Raw genomic sequence first — 24,956 nt, forward strand, 5'->3', positions numbered from 1 at the left:
CAATTTTTTTTGATTACATGCTTACATACAACCTTTAGGTTAAATTCTACCATCTCGAGTACATGAGTGGCATGGACTCATATGGTGAGAACCTATAGGAATTAGAGCTGGAAAAGGCTCAGCAGCACGGAACGTCCCAGTGCTATAAATTGGAGTGTTTTGTCCAATTCAACTTTAACTTGAAGCAAGCAATCAGACTTCTGACTCCTCTACTGGGAGCCTTTTCAAAATGTTATTGAGTAGACTTTTCTACTGAAAAGGTTTCCTGATACTAACTCTAAATGTTCATATTCTCAGCTTCATCTCTCCTCTTTCCACCCCTGACTAGTATCAACAAACAAAATAACACACAAAGAACCTGACCTTCCAAAACTGTAATATATAGCGCTTTCCACAATACAGTGTGGCAAACAAACAGACAGGCTATAAAGACAGCAATAGATGTTTTTAATTTTGTTTATTATTCATTTGTTCTTTCTATGAGGCCTCACATAATGTCTGTGGCTGACCTTGAATTAAATTACATCCACACTCTGCTTACATTTCCCTGATGCACCAAACAAACAGCAGAATGCAGAGCATGGCATTTCGGCATCTTCATTACCTCTTTGTACAACATAAACTGAACCATTTCTTCTTGCTTCTTCTGGAACATTGACATGCTGTTGAAATTTCTTACATCAGACAAATAGACTTTATTATACAAGCGAGTGCTTCATAAGTGCAAACCTTTGGGGATGACAAAAACCCACTGAATTCTCCACTTTCCACCAAAGCTGCCAGCAATTTCCTGGTTTTGGCAGACTTACTAAAAAAATTTTGTTAGTGGAGGCAGAAACTCTAAGCCTAGGTCCAGTTGCTGCCAGTCTGCCACACACAGAAAACAGATCTCAACTTTCACATTTGATCATTGTTTGAAGGTGCATTTAAAAGCTTACATACGGGGGAGTTTCTTTCTATAGTCAGAACATTTAATCCTACTGATATCCAACCCATTCTGAAAGAGACATAGGTTTATGGCAAGTCACTTCAAATTAAATTGATGTGTTATTTCATTTCTTAGGTGTAAAATGAGGGTTTGATCCTAAAAGATGTCAATCATCCTCAAAACTGAGGACTCTGAACACATTGATGAAAATACTTAACACCTTCCAGGTTAGAGCCCTTAATGCTATTAAAAATGTTTTCACTTACCACACATACAGAAATCTGTATGCTTTCAGCAATCTTGGACTTTCCAGGAAAATATTCAGCAGAGATTTACAGTTATTTAAGTAAATAAATTACCCTGTTCAACTGAAACTGCACAACTGATGTCAGTGAGTGAGGTTGGAGATGGAGATCATGGCAAAATCAAAAACAGAAAAGATCACCGAATGCTGCTTGCCATCCAGGGCCTTCACCCTTAGCATGCAGAGTGTCTTTTGAGTGGTTAGATACTTATGTACTTATAGATATCAATGTATTATTTTACCAAGTAAGGCATATCAGAAAACATTAAGGGAACATTAATTTCCAAGAAGGAATATAAGAATTGTTGAGAGAAAAGCTCTTCTATGTGTTATCTAGAAAATCATTCAATAGGTGTGGGGTTCTGGTGGTGGTGGTTTTTTGGCTTTTTTTTTTTTTTTTTTTTCTTTATTTCCCCACCTGTGAGACACTACTGAATAGCCCCTGCCCTTATGAAAAAGATATCTGTTGGTTTGCAAGAAAGTGGCATGTGTCACCAGGAGGACGGTCTATAAGTACAAGCCAGAGAACATAGCTACTATTTCTAACCCTTCATTTTCATAGGCAGCTCATTGCTTTTCTCTCTGAACTAGGTATGATGAATTTTGTTCATTAAAACAAGTTTAATTTTGTTTGCCAGCCTTTTTGGGGTCACAACACAAGCCATGTATCTGCATTCATATTTGATACACTGCTAGTGATTGCACTTTGTGTATACACAAGCTGCAGTGTAAAGCAGTTGTGCCTCTACCTGGGTTTAATCCCATTGTAATATCATAGGCTATGCAGTGCTTAAAAGATTGATAGTTGGAGACACAAGAAGACAGAAAGCTCCAGAATTAAATATAAATCCTGAGGCTTCTCTGGCAACTGGAAACTTGAGGGGAGCAGGCTAAAGAGACATACAGTGTCTGGCAAAGGAGAATGGCCTGGAATAAAAATGCAAGATAAATATTTATAATATCATGGAAAACCTAATGTAAGGGATTTGAGTCAGTGTCTTAACATATCTGCCAAGGTTAATTTTTCCTTCCTGAATTCAAATATCTGTTGTTGCCTAGTTATGCAGAGGGTTATGTAGCTATCTAAAGGTGTATGCAACAAATAGTAGGAGATTGAGTATAGAAAGACAAGTGTTTTAACTGAGCATCCCCAACACTGTTTACTTTTACTTTTTTATTTTATTATATTTTATTTTTAAGATGAAAGAAAAAGTAAAGTTCAATTTGTTTAACTCTTACTGAATAGGGTCCTTAAGAACTCTTGCCAACTATTTGCAGAACAGATCGCAAAAGTTTAGTTCATATGGGCTCAGGATTTGAAGAATATTTTTTTACAGTCTTTCTAATACAATGGAATTTGTGCTAGATTCTATGTATCCAACACTGTCAAATAAAACCAACCTTCCTTCTTTTTACCTACCCACAACACACACACACACACACACAAATAAAAATGGGAAATAAAGACCAGGAAACACATAAAATCTCAGGGTTTAAACTCTGAAAAATATTTCTATCTAAATGCAGATTTCTAGAAAAATATCCTAGAAAATTTACACCTATCATGCAAACTGGTGTTATATGGAGAATTTTCAGCCAGGGTTCTTGTGTGAGACTTGTATTATGTTTTGATTTGAGAACTCAGGAGAACTGAGAAATGCCCTGTTCTCCAGTTATCTGGGGTTCAGGTTCACTGCGGCCAGCATTACGCTTTCCATAGTAGCCACGTCATGTATGTCGGCTTAGATATAAATTAGTCCCATTCTTAACATGGTGATAGATTAGTTCCCATAGTTACTACCACAGTTGGAAGTGGAGTCATCACTCATAGAATAACTTTGTAAAGAAATAGCCAGCAAAAATATTTATTGTCATAGCTACTTTGGCTTCAGAGGACTTAGGCCAGACTCTGAGTTTGTCCCAGTTCATTTTAGCATTTAGTATTAATAGTGTGGGACTCAATTTCAACATATAAAACTGAGGGAGCAATACCAGAATCCATGTAGGGTTTCAAAACTGCTGGACTTCACTGTGTACTCATTTGCATACCTGCAATACCTTCCCTGCTGCTAACTTTTATGGAGTACTGCAACTCACCATTACTCCCTTGCTGTCTTTTGCAAGCATGACTTAAGTGCCCTAACATTCCTTGTCTTTTTGTTCCTCACATTTCAATCAAGGTAATATTTAGCAGTCTGGCTACTATCTTGGGCATAGCAGCCTCCTGGATTCTACTTGCTTGATTTATTTGTAGGGTATACATATTCTTTAAAATAACATAAGAGTCTGCAACAAATTGTGGGCATGTCGACCTGGTGGCCCATGCCAGTGGGCTGCTGAAGTTGTTCATATATAAAAAAGGGCTCTCATCTACAAGGCAGAAGAGCAACATCTAGTCTTGAGACCCCAGTCTCCCTCCTCAAAGAGCTGTAAGAAAAAAAGGGGAGGCATTCAATATGCTAGAATGCTTAAGGTGAAGGACTGGAAGTGAAAAGATCCTAGAGCATAGGAGTCTTTATTGGAGAATGAATCCAGAGCTAGTCGTGCCCTTTTTCAAGTCTTGTTTATCTGAAAAGCAGTTTAATTGAACTGACAGTGAAAATGGCTGGATATATTTTCACAGAGCTGTTTTTAAAACTACCTCATCTCTTCTTGAAATTCAATGTAAAGAATAATACTGTAAGCAGTTTGCAACTAAGTTTATCTCACTCTGTTCAAAAATATCTGATGTGTACATATCTGTATACAGGCCAGGCAAGAGCAACATCCGGCAGAAATACTGGTGGTCTGGGATCGAGTATACTGTCAAGTTGGAGAAATCATCTCCAAATAGTAGACAAAAGATTATGAGTTTGAATAGAGCTTGGATAAAGTGGATAATGTGCTGCAAAATTCCCTGTGAAGTTGATAAAGGTTGTATCCCTAGCAATATCTGTAATCCCTAGACCTTCCTCTGATCATGCTATCAGCTCCTGTTGAAGTGCCCCCAAAAGCCTGAACATCTTCACAAATTTTTAATGTGAGAAACACAGAAGAATTGGGCTGGCTAATGCTGACTGAAACACAGTAAATGTTCAAACAAAAGAAAAAAAAAAAAAAAAAAAAAAAAAAAAAAAAAAAGATACTATATCAAAGCAGCTTTAGTTTAAATGGTTGAAACTTTCAAGTTCCAGTTCAGCAAAGTACTTAAGCATGACTTGGCTGGGTCATATGTGGTTTTGTTCAGTGTAGATTTACAGTAGAGTGTAGTGTTCTTCAAAGACCTCCAGTAACAACAGTTTTATTCATTTTCTTTTTTTCTCCTCTGCTTCTTTAATTAAGGGTTCTGTGACTCTGCAACCAGTACAGCTTGTGGTATTGCAGTGATATAATAAGAAATCCATGCCCAATTGGACACGATAACTTGACAATTTTGCTTTTCAGTGTGAAAGTGTTCACACAGCTCTACCATCTAACACCACTGACACTCACTTATTCTATCTCACACTGCAGCTGTTTGCATGCTGTTTCTTCCCAACTTCACTGCTGTTCTCTACTTTCTGACTAGCTTTCTGGTTTTGGACCCAACTGCCACTCGAACACTTTTCACTTCCCTCTACCAGCAACAAAGACGGCACAACCTAGAAACTTGTTTCTAGTTTCAGATTTGGTATATAAATTTGAAAAATGACTGACTATCAATTACTAAATGAAAACGATAGTGAGCTTCATTCCTGGCACCTTATGCAACTGCTTCTAATGTCAAAGGAAGCAGCATGCCATAGCTGAGGACCCCATTTGTCCCTCACTGATTAATAAATATACCTGATCTAGTACCTTCTTTCTGGCCTTATTGATAGATGAATATGTCAGGTGACAGAGACAGAATAGTCACTCCTGAAAACTGAAAAGTCTCTCTTCACAGCACTACAGTGTTTTTTTTTGTTTGTTTGTTTTTTTGTTTTTTTAGGCTAGATGCATTAAACTGATGTATAATTATGCGGGAGAGTGTGGTCCTCACTATGATACTTGCAGTACACTGCACAGTTTATACACATTCCACTTCTGGAAATTAAGAATTATGAAAGCACATTTTATTTTCCTTTCATATCTTCCACAGTGTGTATAAAGTTATTTTTAAACTGACATCCAGAAACTGTGCTCTTTTAATATTTACCCCCTCCACTGCCTTTGTGCACAATGTACGCACATGCACACATGTACACACATGCTGCAGCCCTTGGAATACACAGTGAGATTTGACTTCACTTACAGAGGATACTCTGCCATGACTGTCACCAAAGTTATATAATTGGAAGGAAACAATAAAATGACAGATTGCTTGTTCTAAATAATTGGATAGACAGGGTAGCAAACAGTGGGTTATGAAAAATATTCCTCAAAGGATGTCAAACTTCAATAACTCACATAACAAAAAGACACTGATATCTGTCCTCCTGTCACAATGGAATAATTTTAAGATCGAGTTATAATTTTCTACATCAATTTTTAAATCTTTTTTTTTAAGAAATAGGGAGAGAAAAGTCTAAGGATCCTTGCTGAACTTCTATTAAAAATGACACAAAAATGCTTGGCTGTATGTTTTGGGGTAGAATGTTTCTAACCTTTAAACAATGTGAAAATATTAAGCTCAATATTATTAATTAGTTTTCAGTCAACAGAACACACAGACCCTGACTGAAATCACAGCTCTGGTGTGAGAGGTGCGACGCACATATTTTGCCAAAGATAGTCCTTTTCTACAAGAGATTTTATCTTATAAACTGTTATTGAGGTCAAAGAAAAATAACTGCTTTATTCCACTCGAGTGTGTTAGTAAAAGAGCTTGGAATAAAACCTGATTTTCAAGTTGGCCTATCATCTAAACCACACTTACTAGCTGTCACTGTTTATTTTTGTACATTCTAAAAACTAGGACTTGTACAGTACCCACTAAGATAAAAGCTAGCATAACTGAGAGGAGTAAGATATTTCCATCACCTAGTTTTTCTACTCACATTTTAGCAATGGGCCCTGCAAACTCTGTCTTCAGAGACATCCTTCCTAGCACTGGAGAAATATCAGGGAGCAATTTTCATAGTCAGATGCTGGTTAATGGTTACTTGTGGCAGCACAACCTACTGGCCAATTATTGACAGTCCTTCCTGGTCCTGGAGATATCCATCTCCATCAGCTGGAAGATTTTTGCTTTTGTGACTGCTCTATCATAGATTCACCATTGTCCCCACTCACATATTACATCTTAATCAAGAGCCACCTCACTGAAATCCATACTCAGTGTTAGAAAATGTGAAGTCTGAATTAAGATTTTATCTGTGATTTATCTGTCATTTTACCTGGTTCACAAACCCACTGGAACAGATGTAAAGAATCCCATTGACATCAGTATTCTTTGGAGCAGCTCCTACTCCAATCTCCGTGTAGCATCAAGCTTTTCACCAAAGCAAGCTTATTCACCAGAAAAAGCAATATGCTCATTGGTAGATCCTAGTGGTTTTCTCTTCAAGCTGAAAATAGCACAAGCATCAGGCTTTTAAGACTATGCTGCTACTTTTTACATCTTCATTAATATTTTCTGTAACTTTACAGAGTCTTATGCTACATTCATTTCTGTGGTAAACGAGAGCTGGAAGTGCATTCCCTATGTCATGTCTCTCTTCCACTGTCCTGGTTTCAGTTAGGACACTTTCCTTGAGTGAAACTTGAAATTTTGAAATTTCTAACTTGAAATTTTGATACGTTCAAAGGTTATACACAGTGTTTCTTGTAAGCAGTTGTTTCATATTTGTTTGTTTGTTTGTTCTGTGCTGCATGACTTTCTCTAAAGATGTGTTTATTTGCATCTTCTTAACTGAGTAGAATATACTTGAAAACAATTTAAACAGCAGAAAAATGATAAAGCACTGGCTTTCAGGCTTTCAGTGTGAGGCAACAGTCTATAGGTGAGTCTGCAGTTTGCAGGTTGTCTAGTCTAGAGAACAGTGCTGGTGTCTCTACCCGGGAAAAGAGTCCCCAGGGGAAAGAAAGAAAAAAAAAAAGTTAATAATATTTTATAATAATTCACAAATCAATGAAAATATATTCTTATTATATCAATTCTCACACAAAAGGTACTACCTTGTGCTACTGCACTACCTTTCTACCAGAAAGACAAAAGAAAGAAAAAATTTTTTTGTCTTTCCATGACTTGGAGTTTTTAAATCATGTCTATATGTCAGTTTAAGAGATACATTGCAGGTTATACACAAGTTATAGACATTATGCAGACATTCTGTGCCGTGGTTTTAAGGACAACCTGTGCCATTGCAGCTTGTGGGCAACCTAACAGATAATACCTTATATATAACCAAAGCAGCAGCAGTTTCCTGTAGACACAAATATTGTTAAAAAGATCTGTGGGCAATATTTTACCTGAGAACTGTCTTTTGGATACAATAGAACAAGATTATCATAATTCTCATGGATGTAAAAGTGATAAATGTAAAAGCCTTGGTATGTCTGTTATTTGTTGTTTTGAGATCCTAGTAAAGGATTTCATTAAGGGAAATTAATAGCTTAATTGCATTCTGTTTTTTTATTATCATCACTGCAAGCAAACCTCCAGAACAGGACTGGTGTGGTCTGGGAAGGGGAAGGGGAAGGGGAAGGGGAAGGGGAAGGGGAAGGGGAAGGGGAAGGGGAAGGGGAAGGGGAAGGGGAAGGGGAAGGGGAAGGGGAAGGGGAAGGGGAAGGGGAAGGGGAAGGGGAAGGGGAAGGGGAAGGGGAAGGGGAAGGGGAAGGGGAAGGGGAAGGGGAAGGGGAAGGGGAAGGGGAAGGGGAAGGGGAAGGGAAGGGAAGGGAAGGGAAGGGAAGGGAAGGGAAGGGAAGGGAAGGGAAGGGAAGGGAAGGGAAGGGAAGGGAAGGGAAGGGAAGGGAAGGGAAGGGAAGGGAAGGGAAGGGAAGGGAAGGGAAGGGAAGGGAGATATAGAGAGAAAGGAAGAGAGAAGAAATAAAAAGAAAGAAAGAAAGAAAGAAAGAAAGAAAGAAAGAAAGAAAGAAAGAAAGAAAGAGAGAGAGAGAGAGAGAGAGAGAGAGAGAGAGAGAAAGAAAGAAAGAAAGAAAGAAAGAAAGAAAGAAAGAAAGAAAGAAAGAAAGAAAGAAAGAAAGAAAGAAAGAAAGAAAGAAAGAAAGAAAGAAAGAAAGAAAGAAGAAAGAACTATCTCTAGGAAGAAGAAAAGTCTTCAACAGAGCGTACATGTTTAAAATGCTGCTTTGTGGTAGCATGAATGATATAAGGTAGTGGTCCATATGAATTGCTCATCCCTCCACAAATAAAGTGCAGTTGCTGCCAAGATATCATGGTAGTTTGTGTTAACTGCCAACTTTAGTTGTCTTCAATAGGTTACAAAAAACATTCATGTTTAAGATATATTAATGGCACTGCGTTATCTCATAATAAAGTACTTGCAAATATGTGTCACTGCTGAACACCCACATGGCACCCTATTCTAGGGCATATGGTACTGTATGCTTTTACTAGGCAGTGAGTGGACTAATTAGACTGTGCCTTAAATAGGTATTGAGTTTTAAAGGGCTTCATGGTATTTAAGTATACATTTGGTTTAGTGAACAGAAGATGCATTTTCCTAACTGGGTTCCACACTAGTAATTCATATTTCTGACCATGTATTTTGGTAAGCATCTCAGAAAAATGAGGTGTTAATTTTTAGAAACAATTATCGTCCTGACCTTGATGATTAAGTATGATAATTAAAAGACGTTGTGAGTAATATGTTTTATATCATAAACATTCATTTCTGATTTACTTACTGAAAAAAAAAATGCCATTTTAGAAAAGAAATGAGTATTTTTTTAACATGATTAGCAAGCCATCTGTTGACATTTCAGTACAGTCTCTTATGAAAGTCCCTAGCTTACTGCTTCAGTTTTAACATAGGAAGAACCCAAAATAGTATATGTCTTTTGCAGTTAAATCAGAATAAGGTGATTTAGAAAGGGCAGATTCAAGAGAACAATAAAATACATAGTTCCTAGAGCTCTGCAAAAGTTTCATAATGAAGCCTGAAGGCAAGGGGAATTCTCCTGATTTTTTTTTTATATATATATATATATTTTTTTTTTTTTTCACACTGGAAATGGGTCCAGATTCCACAAAAAAGATTAGCTGATGCTTGAAGATTTTTCAGCTAACCTCATCAGAGTTTCCAGATACCTTTGCTAAGTTTCAAAGTTTCAACCTGGGCGATGCCTGGGTGAAACCCATACTGGTGTAGGGCTTACCTACCTGAAGAATAAACTATAAGACTGAATAGAGACTTACACTACATCTGCCTGTCTTCAGAATTCCCCATACTGAAGGGCAGACAAAGGTGCTTTAGTAAAAGGGTGCTTTACATTTCTCTTTGAAAGTAGGACAAACTACCTCGTATTCTATGTGTGCTGAAAATGTCCTCATGAAGCACTTGCACGGTAGTCAAATAGCAATTCACAGCCTCACTTAGTACACACTGATTTCTTCCCAAACACATGCTGAAGATGAATGAAGAAATATTAAAGCCATCTCATAATTACACACCAGTACCATCCCAGTAAAATTAATAGTAAATTCCTCAAACCTGATTCACCACTATGGTAGTCCACCGTTGGAATATGGACAGTCCCTGTCAAATCCTTGTTAAAGACACAAGATTCAGCAGAGCTTTACTTTGATATTCGGGGTTTATTTGAACCTGTATCTCAAAAGAACTGTCAAGCAGAACAAGTATGTATTATATGCCTTATGCCACCTGTGTCTGCATAAACTCAGCAAGTGCAGCTTCATAGGTCCATTATTTGGCTTTAGCGAACAAACTCGAGAAGATCTGACAGAATCGACCAGTGTGAAACAACCCATGTCTGGTACATCCCACCACAGCAGGTCTCCAGCAATGCCCCTCTTTACTATGATAAGTAAAGGGGAAATACGCCTACAGAGCTCAGTGTCCTCTGTAGAACCTTCATTGGGAAAATCCAGACTATTTCATACCTGCCGAAACTAACATTTTCTAAGGATCCAAAATACAAAAGCAAACCTAGGAGTAAAATTCACTTTTGTGGATTATTTATTTATTTAGAAACTGCACTAAGAAAACTTGTTTCCTTTACTTTTAGTAGTATTTAGTAGGCTAAATATACTTCTCATCACCCATTCTGATTTTCTGATACAGTTCATATACAATTGCTCTGCTCCGGCCTGCTCTCAATCTCCCCTCCCCTACTCCTATTCCCTATTTATAGGAAGTTATGCAGGAAGAGAAGGAAAATGCAGTAACCAGATATCTCACAATGGGGAAAGGAAAATAAAAAGAAAAACTGGTGGCATTTTTTATTTTTTTTACTTGTCCTAATTTTTCTCACAAGCCTCAGTTAAGCAAAGCTTTACAAAGACACTGTTGACTTCCCCTTTGTCTGTGAGACTTTTGCAGATAGAGAATAGCTCCAGGGCTACTCTAATCTCCCCAAGCCACTCAATTAGCATTCGACCCATTGTGAGAAGCCCATGCATTGAATTTTCAGTCACCTGGGCCTGGCGGACATCTGTGGATGATGAATGTTTGCTTGTTCTCACGATACAGGGGTCCTGAACAAGTGGACAGCATATGTACCATAATTTCCTGGCTAAACACTGCAGTCCATTGCTAATTATTAAAGATGCAGAAGCCTCTTTCTTTCTCTCACCCTGTCTCTCCCTCTGCCTCTCTCACTTTCTTTCTGTCTTTGTTCTGAGTAGCAGCCTCAGCAATGGAAGAACGGCAGTTTAGACTCTAGTGTCTTGTTTGATTGAAGTGGGTTGAGTACAATATCCTTCCATTCTGTTATATTTACAAACCAGAACAGCTGAACTCTACACCAAAGAGCAGCCAAAACATTTCTTCTGTCACTTCACAAGCAGTGTATCTCACCAATGTCTGCTTATATAAAGTAAGCAATTAAGATTGCACTGAACTCCCCTAAAAAACTGATACACCTGCTTGGTGCTTGAGCTCCTCTTAGATCCAAACATCTTAATCTAATCAATTCTGGTTTTGTGTGTGTGCTGGGGAGGGAGTTGAGTGTTTATTTATTTATTTTTAATCTTAAACTAATTAAGTTTGATTTATTTCTGGTCACTTTTGTAATTGAATGTACCTGGGCAGAATGGGATTTTAAGAAATGCTTAATAGACGAGGGCAAAAGGATGAAAGGACTTTGACCCAATGCATCATTTCAGTCATATCCTACTTTAAATCTTTTTTTTTTTTTCTGTGCTCTTACAAGCCAGAAATATATCCTAAAATATAAAATGAGGTAGACATCAAGGGCTCTGTTATAATTCTTGATTCAATACAAACAGAAGAGCAACCTTGCCCTTCTTCCTACATGTGGCTTGCCAGCACCATAACAGCTTATGAGGTGACAGTAGGGGGGTTATCAGTCACTGTCTTGGAGGAATGGGTGAAAAACAGACAGTGGAAGAGCTGTGGGGCCAGCCATCCTACCCCACAACTCTAGTCCTAAACCAAAAGCCAGACTGTGCAGTATTAATCTGGTTGCCACACTTCACGTTCCAGCTGGGATCAGATTGCTGTGCTCACCCCTAGCTGGCTTCCACCAAGGCTGTACAAACTCTGCTCAGTCTCATCCTGATGGTGTTTAGGTACCCATGGTGTCAACCAAGGACAGGAACAATGCTCAACTGAGACTTCCTTGGAGCACAGCTGGGGCTCACCAGCTAACACTGACCTCTCAGTTTTTAAGTCATCTTGTTGCTTAAGCCTTTGTAGCCAGTGGACCCATGTCGTAGCATATTCCATATGTGCACCAATGTTTCAAACCCAAAAGACTGTAAAGAGTAAATTCCACTGAACTCTTTTTAATGTAGTCTTTTGGCTGGGGTCAGAAGTAATGTACTCCATCTAGAAAATGTTTTAAATGCTTTCCATGTTCATTGTGAAATAACAATGTCCTCTGATTAAAAAGCCATATCAAAGCTAAAGGGGTGGGTAGCACAGCTTTCTACAAAGAATATTTCAATTAGATCTGAAATGGTATCAATAAGAGAAAAGAAATGACCCATGCACAGAGATTTTCCTCTCTGCCTGATCCCTTGCTGAGCCTTATGCAGTTACATACCCCAGAGAAACTTTCTTTCTTCAGAGAGATCTGTGTTTGTGTGAGTGCACAGGGTGGGAGGGAAAGGTTATACTGCATGGCAGCTGTGCCAGACACTGAGCTTCTTTGCAGTGCTTACGTGATTGATCTCTGCTATTTAAATGAGTTTCTAAAATTACACACCTAACTTTTCAGAGGTTGCACAGCATGTTTTACTGTTAAAACAATAACTTTCTAAAGAAAACATTTCAGTGCCATTCCTTGTATCAGTGAAAAAAAATGTTAGTTGCTGGCTTCGAATCAGTAGGGTGGGTGCAGATGACTGTGGGCACAATTATCACTGCTGCTGCAAAAACACGATGATACATCTCTTACCTTAAAACTGACCTGCACAAACAATGCATCAATCAGAAAGCAGATCTGTCTATGTACTTACTTGTCTGTCTCTCACTGCTGTATGGCTCTGATCATCATAGTAGTTTGAAACCTTTCCTAATCCACCTACTGTCCCTCCTCTTTTCTCATTCATTTTGACAGTGATAACTGCTTGAGTCTTTCCTGTCATCATTTGCCCTTGACTCTGGAAGAGTTTGGAGATCTTTCAAAGGCTTGGCCTGTTGTCAACATCAGACTATGGCAAGGAAATGGATGGTAACAACACACAGAAAGGTCTGTACTGTGGATCTTGCTCTACAATTAATTCATCTACTCTGCCTGAGAATTAACAATCCTGAATCTATGTAGGAGCATAAGCGCTTCTGATATTGAATGAGCTTTAAAAACGTCTCTAGGAGCTAACCATCAAGCAATGAATTCTGTTTGTCTGGAGATTATTTCAGCTTATTAAAATATTTTCCTTTGTGGTATATCATGCAATCCCATAAGTCCATCGTTGTTTAGAATCTTTGCCACTTTTTTTTTTTTTTTTTTTTTTTTTTTAGATGACATTGCAGGTTATTGCTGTTTGATGCAGTTGGAGTTGGCGTTTTAAAATATTCATTTCAGATCAGAAGTGATGTATTTGCTTGAGACGTGAGTGGTTTATAACTGCCAGCATTGACTTTAAATTTAATGACACAAAGAATGTCACGTACATGTGACACAGTCATCATTCCCTTCATTGTAATGCAACTTTGTGGCACAGACGACATCATTTGTATGCGAGTTTCCATGCAAATAATGTCATTTGAATCCTTTTAACAGAAGATAATGACACAAAATTCCAGGAGAACAGGGAACAGGCCATGAAATAAGGACTTTCAAGTGACAAATGGCAAGTTACCTTCCTTATTTACATTTCTCTAATTTTTTTCCTTTTTCTTATTGCTCGAGGCCAGTTGCACCCAAAGGAATGGTCAGGGAGGGAATAAGAGCTACAAACACCTTTATGTCCCCACTAATACATAGTCTGGATAGAGGGGCACTCCCCCTGGACTGCACTCAAAGTTGCTCTGATAGTTTTATTCCATTCAAAGGTGGTGTTTTTTTTGTTTGTTTGTTTGTTTTGTTGTTGTTGTTTTGTTTTTGTTTTTTTTTTGTTTGTTTCTTGTTTTTTTTCATGTTTGTTTGTTTTTTACTTTAAATCTTTTCACCATTCGTAATAGAAATGTCAGCACGCTTACCCAATACAGCAGGCTTTACAGACACAGCCACAATCCCTGCTCAAGTGGAGGAGGCAGTAAGAACCTCAATATGCACTAGTTCTCCCTTTTTTTTTTTTTTTTCCTGTCTTCATCCTTCACAGATGAAATAAACCCAGGTTTTCTGTGGCCCTCTAACATATTGTCCACCAATTTATCCCCTAATCTCCAACAAAGGGACAGCCTCATGCCTACCTAGCCTCATTTTCTGCAGCCATAACCCAGCTGTGATGAAATGAAAACTTGGTCCCTCCAGACAGGGCTTTCCTACTTGCCTTGGAAAGCCTCTGGAAGTCTTACAGCCCCGTGTAAGTCATGCATGGATAAATAACTGCAGCATCCTGGACTGCCCACCCTGGCACTCTCTGTTCCATTTTGCTATCATGCCTTGGATTGATGCGTAGACAGTGCCGTTTGGATAGACTGTGTTCAGTTAGTCCTTGTTTATTGATTCAAGCATGTCTCTTTATTTCTGAGTGAACTGAAGTGCATCATTAACTGAATGAAAAAATAACACATAAAAGCATAGTTGTTGATTTGTTTTTGGTTTTGTTTTGCTTTGTTGTTGTCATTTTATTTTTTTCTCTCGTGTAACTTTACCATTTTTAAGCATGGCGGTTTGTAGCTAATACATGTACTAGTGAATGGAAACACTATTTTGGATTTTTTCTCCACCTCCCTCCTACTTTAATTTATGCACACATATCTTTCTATTCTTAACATTCTTCAGAGCAGAAGGCTGATTACGTTGCCTTTCTTGCACTCTGCATCCTGAGATGGGATTTGACAGAAAAAATCAAACAGTTGCTCTATCATGCCCCACAACAATGTTTCCAGGGGTGCTTGACGTGTCAGTGCCTGCAACAGAAGATGAGGCTGTTGTTTTTTTTTCCAATTTTTCCTTTTTTCCAATACCTGCATGTTTAAGCACTGCTGTCCTCTAAGGAGAGCACATATTCTCTATAAGGAGCTTTATTAGGGGCTCACCATGGCAAGTCTCAGCATCCAATTTGCATAGCTTTCTGGCACAAAAAGTAGCTTTCCCTATGGAGAGGGTGAGAGGATTACATGGAAAAGGCCATTATTCACAAAAATGAATTTGTCTGTTATGTCATGTCTTTCACAGCTTTAGGCTCCAAAACTTCAAATATAGTAAAAAACAGCCCTCTTAAGGTAAAACAAAAGGGTCAGCACTGTGTTTTCACATGATGAGAGAATAAATCACTTCCCTCAAAGTGGTACGGGGACATTCCCAAATTGGAAGTGATTTTGAATGTCTGTGCATTGTTATTTTTGCTGATCTTTTCACATCCCCACAAGAAATGAGCCATGTCATCTGTGCTGTTTGGATGGTTACTTGCATGGTGTTCACCATGTTTATAGGTGGCTGATCATTCCTTCCTCTCTGATGATGATACCACTTGCATTTGGTCAGGGGCAGTCCACAGGGCACCCAAAACCTGCACAGCCAATAGGAGAGCCACTGCCCAGGTACTTGTACTTTCCAAGGTTTTGAACACCCCTGGAAACATCATGGTGACCATGATAAGCAGGAGTTTGATTCTTTGTGTTAAGAAGTCCCATCTCAGTATGGAGATGCAAGAGAGGCAATGTAACCTTGTTGGAACATCTGTAACATGCTGCAATTTGGGTGCTGGAGGCTTCCTACATGTATGTTCTCACTGGATGTGCTAAAGTGCTGGGCAGAAGAGGAAGGACGTATAGCTTGATGGTGCTTGATCTTGATGCATTAAACCACCAGCTGTCCCTAAGCGCTGCAGCACATCTGCCTTGTGACATGTCCTAAATCCCGAATAACCAGTTCAGAAACCTGGCAAAATTGCCATAGACCCCTTTCATCTATTAATTTAAATTTTCTTCCTGCCAAAGAAGTGGGTAGGTATAACCAGGAGCTAGGGTTGCTATCAGTATAGAGGCAACTTTAAAGTATCTCACACACAAGGCCCCACAAGCACAATCAGCTTTAAATTGGAAGCATATGAAAGGCACAGATTTCAAGGCAGAGCAGTGTAGTTCCAATTTTAGCTTGTAGCACTGGGGCAAGTACTATAAATTTTGAAGTCTGTGTAACCTGTGAAACACATCCATTTTTGCTGTGCAGATAACAGCACAGAGCAGCTCATATGCACCAAACTACGGTAGTGTAAGGCAAGCTGATCGTTGACCTACTAAATTCTAGGAGCTTCCCCAGCTGCTGCCTGCACCAGCCTGTATGCATAGGTTTCTCACAAAAATGTAATTAAAAGTGCCCTTTTTGAGGTCCATATGAAACAGAGATATATGCTGCCTCTCAATCTTTTCCAGACTACAGGGTCAGACAGTGACCAGACACGCAAATAACAGTCAAATTATACAGGAAGTTGTCAAAAGGGTCCTAGCACAGGCAGAAAGGACTTTTGACCTTCTCAGGTGTCAAAGGTCTGGTTCAAGTTTCTTTATAGTAATCTGTAGCTATGGCAATGAAAACAGACCCTTTGAGTGAATCAGTTTGTGGATTTTGCTTTGAAAGTTTCTTTGACTTTCATATTTGAATTGAATTTTAATTAAAAAAATGTTTAAAGTAGAATTTATTTACAACAGAAAAAGAACTGAGTCTGACAGCTGTGAGGGTGCGTGCAGGGAAAGAAAAAAAAAAAAAAAAAAAGAAAAATAAGGATAAAACAAAAGTACTATGATGTCTCCCCACATGAGAATCAAACCAAAGTTTCTTTCTCCTCTGTCTCTTTCTCCCTCTTTCCCTTTGTCCAACCACTTAGGGAACAGGTTACCTGCACTTCCATAGAGCCTAAAAATATTTTCAGAGACACTAGTAGTCTGTGAGAAAATCAGTAGGATGTGCTGACAGTGTCTTCAAAGTCAGACAGAAAAAGAAAAGGCTAAACGCAAATTAAAATGGTTTGCAAAGAGCAAAAAAGGGTTGCTGTTTTTTTCCACCATAGCCACTCATCATAATCAGAGCCATTCTTAATTTTTGTTGTTGTTGTAGTAATAGTTGTTGTCTTACAGATTCATTAATGCAAGTATAGGAAAAGATTAAAAGAGTTTAGATTATGACACAACTATCGATATTGGTGCCTGACAGCAATATTATCACCTCATTGATATAAATGCTGAGCATAGGTGATTTTAAAAGCGTGACTGATTAAAGCAACATAAATAGTAGTCTTGGCACTAATGATGTCAAGCATAAATCTGGGACCTTGACAGTATCGTGTGAACCCAGCTTCTGACTGTCCTGAAACCTTCCATTTATGCATCTTTGCAAACATACCTGTCACCTTCTTTTTTTTTTTTCTCCTGTTTTTAACTGAACACAGCAAAATTATTTTTATCAATTTTTAATGTTGTTCCTGAGCATCTACTATATTTTATCAGCATCACTTTTTTTTTTTTTTTTTTTATTAAAAACAAACAAGCAAACAAACAAACAACAACAACAACAAAGTTGTAAGTGTTCTCAGTACTAGCCAAAATAGTGCTGGAGAATGCCTGTGAGAAGGAGTTTTATTCAGCGTGGTTTGTAATCAAGGCAATATTTGTCATTAGGCTACCACATTTTTTACTAAATTTATATTTTTTTCCTCTTCTGGGATATTTCCTGCTTGCAGCTACTTGAACAGGTAAACTCAATAGTGCAGATGGGCTGTGTACAATGCATCATGTCCCATTAAATGTACTGACTGCATGCAAGCCGTCTCTGAAGCACATTTTCCAGTTGGTCTCAGGTTTATCAGTATAATTGTGCATAAATTTCCAAGAAAGAAATTCTGTACAGAATTCATACAGGTTTAATATCAACAGCTTTCACTCTCCTTCAGCCAAGAGAAGATACACAGAGGGAGCTTCAATGAGAGTAGATGGGAATGGTGGGGACAACGTGGAACACCCTGTGCTTTCCCTGTTTCACAGCTTGGACTCAGCTACTCCTTGCCAACTGCTGGGCAAAGGAAGTGCTCAGGACCACAAGATATACTTCACAACAGCAGGGCAGGGAAATATTCAGTGTCTGGGTGGCAATAACATCCGTGCATGGAGTCCAGGACGTCTGGCCAGAACCCCTCAGCAGGGAAGAGGAGCTTTGAGCCAGAGGTAGAGATGGGCTGCAGACAGCCTTGGGGAGAGGAAGAGATGGGTTAGCATTTATGCATGTGCTCTTGTGTTCTTTCACCCCAATAGATACAGGCACAGAGACCTGCAGTGTCATCCATAACATACCTGAGCTGACAGGGTAGGAGGAGAGGTTAGTAGGCTAGTTTTCTATGAAATCATCATCCAAAGCTGTCCAAAACTATATCATAACAGGACCTGTTCTTTATTTCCCATTGCTTTTAAGATTGGGTTATGGTCCTGCTGTTTATCACATTCACCCTCCAAAGATAGGCAAACAATTGAATCAGACATCCAGATTACAACAAATACTGGAAACTGCAATATCCGTGTACCATGTGGCACAGAGGAAATGGTATTCCTAAAATCACCAGTCCTAATAAGAGGGAAAGTGTTATCTTAAAGTAACATATACACACACTAGGTTCTTTACAGTGTAAACATGCCATCAGCTATCTAAACAAACTCATTTTGGCTCCATGTAAAGACTTAGTAGCTATTTTGCACTTACACTTTAAAACATCTTTTGTTTGAGGCTCTTCTGGTATCCCATAATTGAAAATGAAATTATGTTCCCTACACATCCTGGAATAGTAATGGTTATTCCTTTTTTGCCTATAGTGTAGTGACTTCTGACTTCCATTATATATACACTGCAGCACTTGAATGATTTTAGTGGAGTGAGGGACCCAGTAGTGATGGACACTTTGGGGCTCTAATAAGGCAAAGTGTGAATGAAAAATACCTTTCCTTTTACACCTTCTCAGCTAAATGGAATGCTATGCCTGTGTCCCAAATATGCCTTGGAAGACGCCATTCCGATGTACTGAAGTAGAGAAGGGTAGAAAATAGAAAACAAAGAGCTTTGAAAAAAACTTCTGAATCAGAAATAGGCAGAACTTCTAGAAATATTTCATCAAAGGAAAGGAAGAATAAGAGGACACTGGAACTCTTGCACTCCCTTATTTGCCCTACCCTTCCCACTCCTCCCCAGTCCAGAATATCCTTCCATTACAAAACTCACTAGGGACACCAAGAACTTGTGCTCAGATTTTCTTAGTGTCTGATACGGTGCACTGATTTTAATCCAGGTCTCTTCCACTTTGATGAATAGCCTACAAGTTATTGTAGGGCAAACCTCTGAAATCATCCTCCTACAAATCGTACCTCAAAGGAGAGAAAAATTTTTGCCCTGTGAGTGTTTTCAAAGACAGAAGAGGAGAGAATATTGAAAAAGTTCTGACAAGCTCCATGTTCAAAGTTTGAGAAGATTCAATTATTATTATTATTATTATTATTAATAATAATAATTATTATTATTATTATTATTATTATTATTATTATTATTATTATTATTATTATTATTATTATTATTATTATTATTATTATTATTATTATTATTCAGAGAAACACCGTTCACACCCAAAAATCAAAGGATAACCACTGCAAATCATGGAGTATCTGGAAAACAAAACAAAACAAAACCAAAAACAACAGCAATAAAAACACCCAATGATTGAACCTTTAGATTACTGGTTTTAAAATCTAGATCTGTGTGTTTTAAAAGAATGCTACCTCACTCTCTGTTTTGTTAAAGCAATCACTGAACAGGAAAAAGAGGAAAGCTAAAATATAACACATGACAATAATCTGACTATAATGTTTTGACTCAATGAACTAATTTCTGCTTTTATTTAGACATCATTGCTGACTTATTCCTATTCTGTTTTGAATGCAAACAAGATATGGGCCTATGTTTTTTAGACTTTAGCAGAAGCTATCTGAATCAAAGCATGTAAATTGCATCATGATAGCTTTGGAGCAAGAGGATTCTCAGAACTCTTATGTTTCTCTCTCTTCTATATTTTCCAGATCCCCAGATTTTAGAAACAAGTAAAATGTAGCATCCTATGGTTTTAATAATTGGTAGTAGCAATGTGTTTATATATATTTGGATGGAAATTCACTATAGTTGTATTTTTTTTTCCTGGTTCCTCTGAGTAATGAGGTCCCAACTTTTTTGCCATTACAAGAAGTTTTCTGTGGTTGGAGGGCTGGAAAGATGGCATTTCTTTTAGACCAGGAAGGAAGTTAGTGAGAGAAAGCAAAAGCAAATGCCGCTTTTTTTTTTTTCTTTTTTTCTTTTTTTTTTTCTTATTTTCCTTTTTTTTTTTTTTTTTTCAATGCACAGTGGATAATTGCACTTTTGGCAAGCAACATTTGATGGGACAGACTTTATTTAAAATGCCCCAAACAGCCTTCTACTAAGCAAACAGTAATCGGGCTTAAAGGAAATATTTTTGCTCCTTGTGCCAAAATAGAGATCTGATCATGTTTAACTAATCAGAGGTACTAAACAGGACTTGGCCTAGTGGATTTGTCTACTTCTGCTTTACAGAGAGAGACCTGTCAAGTGCAACCTAGGCTGTTCCGCAGAAAGAATCATCATTTGAAAAGATGGATAAATTCAAACATGCTTTGATTAAGGGAGTCAGAGAGCCTAATTCACCAAAGTACTAATTCTGCAGATTGAGGAGTAGAGGTGGTGTTGTATGTAGTTCCTGTAAAGTAGATGGAAATCCTATTACTTTCAAACTTAAATATGAATTTAGGATTAGAAATATCTGCCTGTTAACTTTTTTTATTAAGAAAATAAAATTATTTTCTTTTTATTATTTATTAATTTGCATATTTGCATTAAGCATGTACAATTAATTATGTACAATTTTCAAGCTCCCAACCGCCTGATTTCAGCAAAAGAAACAGGTATAAAAAAAAAAAAGAAAAAAGAAAAAAGAAAAAAAAAGAAAAAAGAAAAAAGAAAAAAAAAAGGTCTCAGTTGAGTCTTTTCACTTGAATCCTAAAAAAATCATGCAGGGCACCTTGCAGTATTCTTGGTCTAATTGATTCTATGAACATACAGAAGGATTTCCTTTAAAAGAGGTGTCATGTTAAAACCAGACAGGTAGACAGACAACAAAACTGAGGGGACAAATGGTTTTAAATAACTTACTAGAAGGGTGAAAACTGATAGCAAAATTTTCAGTGTAGATCTGATTCTGCACCAGTGCTTTCAGTGGGAGCAACCTTAGGTGCTTTGGGACAAATCTAAATCCCACTGATATCAGATGAAAACTTTAACTTTGGTGGGCAGAAGATCAGCTAAGTTTGATTAACTTTTGCACAACGTGTGTTTATCTACCTGTTCAGGCCTCCAAGGTCAGTGTCTTTCTTTTTCTCTGCATCTACCAGTTAATAGTACTCTCATTATGTAGTATCTAAACATATTTTCACCGTCTTCTTCCAGTGCAGTTCAGATTTTTTTTTTTCATTTATTTCTCTATCCTCATGATTTTTTATTTTTTTTTACTTCCCTATTAGCTATGAGAACTGTACTTCCTAAAACTCCTACAGGTGGCAGTTGGTAATATCTTATCACAGTAACTTAGTAAGAACCACTAATATGCCAGCCAAGCCATCAGGTATGTTTGACCTTCCCCACTTAGCAGGAATGCACTTTTGATCAGTTCTCATTGTTTCAGTCAGGAGTTTAAAACTGCGGTGATGAAAATGAATGTCTTTTTTGAGGAAAGGCAGTAAAAGAGTTATTAAAATGATACCTGCCAGGAAAAGGGAAAAGATTATAGTTAACAATCAGCAGATTAATGTTAATGTTTGCAGTACCTGGAACTGGAGAAGTATATTTCAGTTCTCCAGTTTAGATTCCATTCTCTCCTTTCTAAGGCCTTGCTTAAAAAAGTTAAGGTAAATTACTAAAAGCTTAAGTAAGAACACAGTATTTTGATTTATAAGAAACCAGTATGAATGCTTTTATTCAGAATTAGGATGTGTTTGCCTCAGTTTCATGCTTTATCAGGGTATCTCTGCTACGATACACAAAGGACCTTGTACAACCTAATAGCTATCTATCTAGTCTTGAAGAATCAGTAAATATCTGAAGGCTAACTCTTAAAGTTGCCAAGTTGTGTACAGGTCTTGACTAATTAAATTAGTTATTACTATTACAATAATTTGGTGTTGTTAAATGTGCAGATCTAAACCATAAAGCAGTTAATCTTCCCAGAGTTCACTTTGCTCATGCTAAAAGTGGTCTCTCACTCCTTCTGTTGGTGTAGATTATGAATAAATAAATAAATAAATAAATAAAATAAATAAATATGTTGATACTTATTGTCTGGAAGAAAATCTTTTTCTTGCAGTGATAACCTTTCTAGTTAGTTAAACTTTCTTTTCTGTGAAGGAGATATGCACTGCCAAATCCCTTCTTCTCTCTCTCTCTTTCTGTTCTACACCCTTTTCCTCCCAGTTCTTTTCCTCTGTCCTACACTATTTCTTTCCTTCCTGCTTACATTTCCAGTTAAAAGTATTTTTGCCTAAACACCATAACACATAGATAAGAGTTGGGTTTTACATTACCTCCTACTTCAGTCTGATATATACTTTTTTAATACTTCCAGAATGTTTTACCAAAATATCTGACCTCTATTTACTATGAACAGATTACTCATTCAATCTCAGGGACAGTGCAATCAGGTTCAAGGACCACACACTGAATGCAGACAGTGGGTTTGATGTCTGGAAGTGACATGAGGCAGATGTGAGAGGGGTGATTTTAGCCAGTTCCGTGCCTAAGGGACCCATATTTAAGTTGCTGCTCCTATTTTTCACTCACACATTAAGCGTATATTACACTTTGTCAGGTGTCTTTGTCCAGTATCTGGCCAAATGGACAAAAAAATGATCTTGCATATCATTCTTCTTGGGTTTCTTTGTTCAGACCTTCTTAGAGGAAATGCTTTCAAAGAGCAGACAGGTGAAGAGGAACTTCCTGGTGACCTCTCTAACCCAATCTCTCATCACGCTATGTTTATTGTGCTCCCAAGCTGGCTTGTTTATTAAGGTGCTGTCAGTGCAGCCAGTTACTTCATAACATTCCAGTACTGATATTTCTGTGCTCATATCCAGAGATCTCTCCCTGAGTTCTCTCACACCCTTCCAGCCTGACTGGCTTGCTTTCAAAGGCCCTCACCAGAGCTGAGCACATGTAGACTTGTGTGTGTGTCCTGTGCAAGCTGTCCTAGGAGTAGCTTGGAGAGGGCAACAACAGCAGGAAACCACTGTATCTCCCCTCTGACCACATACCCTGGTAGATGGAGTAGGAAGGAGAGAAGGGGAAGCTCTTTGTGGCAGAGGACATGCATAGTGCCAGGCACAAGGATCATGTCTAGGGGATCAGTGACCCTATTGATTTCTATAAATCATTTCCAATCCTGTCCCTACAAGAGCCCAAAAAATGTACATTACTGCAGCTGCATGCTTGTGGCAAAGTAACCAACACTCGAAAAATGTCCTTTGTCCCCCAGGAGTTACCTACAGTAGGAAGAAGGGGGCTCAGCAGCACCTTGTTATGTGCTCTCAGGAACTTCTAGCTGGAGGAGAACTACACAACTGGGATTTCTTTCCTGAGCGAGGTGTGAGCAAGAGGATGGTATCAGGTTAACCATTTTACCTTGAACCTTCCATGAATAATTCAGACACTTCACATTTAATATTCATCCACATAACCTCATTTGTCACTCACCAAGGGTCATTACTTCCTACCCACATCCAATTTTACTTGTTCCTGAATCTTTCCTTCACGTCCTTATAAAAGGGTCAGCACAAGTGGGAGAGATAATTATGGCCTCATCTGCCAGCTCAGTCCCCAAAGTGGAGGTTACTGTGTGAAGTCACAAGTGTGATTTTTGTGTGCACTCGTTCTCCTGCCATGAGAGGATACAGATTACAAAAATATATTTTCATAAACCCCACATTAAATGCAGCAGTGAATGCTTATGAACCATGTGTCTTTGTGTTACCTCACTCAAGGTTCTCTTGAAAGGGACTTCCTGAAAACTAGCTCAACAGGGAGAACTGGATCAGTCCTTTGGTTCTGCAGACTGATCTTTCTAGTTTAGCAGGTGGCTCTCTGGTTAATATCACCAAGACGATTATTCCCAGAAAACCAGGCCAGAATTCCTAATGTTACAAGTGAAGGTTTGCACTAGAACACTTTATAGACATTAGACTCTTTTTATTAAGAAATCCAATGAACGTATATCAAAATGACAAAATGCCTGTGCTTCCAAACCTGCAAAGCTACTCGACTTTGCCAATTCTGTATCAGTGAGACTCTCTCTTACCTAGTCAAAACATCCCCAGGAACACAGATAGTGGTGCAAGTTAGAGCAGCCATCATGCTAGTAGGAGTACAGTCTAATTTTGCAAAAGCTTAAGAAAGAAGCCTGTTCAGAGTGAAGCAGTCCTCTTCCTGTAGACTGAAAAATGACAGCTAAAATCAAAAAATTTTAACCAGATGTTTCCTAATTATCCACAAAATTATATTTTTCAACATTAACTTAACTCCTTAATTTCCTGATTTGAGCTGAACCTTTGCACTTGCTTGGATATTAAATGGTAGGGCAATGATAACTTCTAGTGGTTTCTTCACTGTCAAAGAGCACAGCAAGGTCACAAAATCTTCTTCCTTCATCTGGTAATTTTTTTAGACTGTAAATATGCCTGGAATTCCACTCAGATTTTCCTGTCCCAGTTTCCTTCAACGCCAACAAGCTATTGGTCTCTTCACTTGTAGTCACATCAGCCAGTGAAAAGAAGCCTTGGAAGCAAAAAAACCATCACTGATTGCTTCCACACTGAATGCTTCCACAATGCATATTTTTTAATATAAAATAACCCATATCTGTATCATGTGATAATGAGAGCAAGGCTGACAGTCACTGAACTTTCAAACCACTGTCAGACC

The sequence above is a fragment of the Aythya fuligula genome, chromosome 5 (genome assembly GCF_009819795.1).
Source record: "Aythya fuligula isolate bAytFul2 chromosome 5, bAytFul2.pri, whole genome shotgun sequence".
Classification (NCBI taxonomy): Eukaryota; Metazoa; Chordata; class Aves; order Anseriformes; family Anatidae; genus Aythya; species Aythya fuligula.